The 1347-nt window shown below is 33.8% G+C and overlaps 1 protein-coding gene across 1 annotated transcript in view; it reads left to right on the forward strand.

The window, feature by feature from the left end:
- The window catches only part of UIMC1 (ubiquitin interaction motif containing 1), a 92683-nt gene that overhangs the window by 52678 nt on the left and 38658 nt on the right, over window positions 1-1347 (forward strand). The window lies entirely within an intron of this gene.

A 1347-nucleotide genomic window follows, 5' to 3' on the forward strand; every position in this document is an offset into this window, starting at 1 on the left:
CCACCCCTTACATCTACACTGAGAGGTCAAGAAAACAACAAAAGATATCAGTATACACACACACAGAACACCTAGATTTAAAAGAGATGACTAAAATCGAACAGGCTATGAAATTACCAGAAAAAGAATTAAGGGGGAAAAATCTTTACTCTTTTAGACTTTCAGTATACTTCTTTGTCATAGTTATGTCAAAAAGCAGTGCAATGTATTTGTATTTCAGCTTGTATATTCAAGTATTGAGACTCCTGTGAAACTTGAGGAACCATATCTAGAGTCGTCCACTTTCATTCAAAATAATCCATTGTAGTTTTGAAAAATACCCTCAGCTTACATTCATATCCTTTGTGTTTTTGTTGAGTTGTTACCCTAGACCCCTAACTGCTTGACCTGTTCCTCCTAAACTGTCTTTGGAAAAGAGAAGAGTGAGCGCAGAGGTTTCAGTGAGGACTCCCTGCTCAGACTCACTCTCTTTGGACCAAATAGATCACCAATGAGGGTTACTTAGTCTAGTAGATTAACATCATTTGGAACATTAGAAGGAAACTTTTCTCATTTATTGCTATGTAAAGACTCTTACACCTCACAAAAGACATTGATCTAGCAATTCTACTTCTGGGAATAATAACAGTAGCAAATGTTTCTTCAGTACTTACTATATGCTAGACACTGTCATTTCCTTAACATATTTCATGTAACTTGGTGAAAATTTAAGTAAGATAATTGCTATTATTTAACAAATGCATAAAGAAACTAGCATAGGGTCATATATAGTAAGTGACAGAGAGAGGACTTAAACCTCAACTGCTTGGACTCCAGAGTTCGTCTCTGTTACTCCCATCCTATATCTTTGGGAAATAACTCTGAGCTACAGAGACAGCACTAGGTATAAAGAAGCTCTGTCTGTGTAGTTGTTGTAACAGTGACAACTTGAAGCCCTGTCAATGCACAGTCGTGAGGTAAATGAAGACAATCCAGATTATAGAATATTATGTAAGCATTTGATAGTTTTACAATGAGATTTTAGTGATTGGGAAAATTTATGTTACAAATAGAAAAGATATACATTCAGATCTCAGTGATGTAAAAATATGTCTGTATATGGAAAGATTTACCTGCTATATAAAAAGAATCAAGTTAAGAATAAAATGAGGGAGCTTCAAAAAGTTTGTGGGGAATTTCATCCACATTGAATTTCATTTTTCAAAGAACTTGTTGAAGCCAGCCCCTTTTTATATATATAGCATGAGCCCATATATGTGAACAGTACTTGAAATTATAAGTAGTCAATAAATGTTAGTTTTTATTATAATTACAATGACTATACACTACTTTTTTCTTTAAATTTTA

The sequence above is a fragment of the Echinops telfairi genome, unplaced genomic scaffold, assembly GCF_000313985.2.
Source record: "Echinops telfairi isolate 266 unplaced genomic scaffold, ASM31398v2 ScPeMD7_7469;HRSCAF=8507_0, whole genome shotgun sequence".
Lineage (NCBI taxonomy): Eukaryota > Metazoa > Chordata > Mammalia > Afrosoricida > Tenrecidae > Echinops > Echinops telfairi.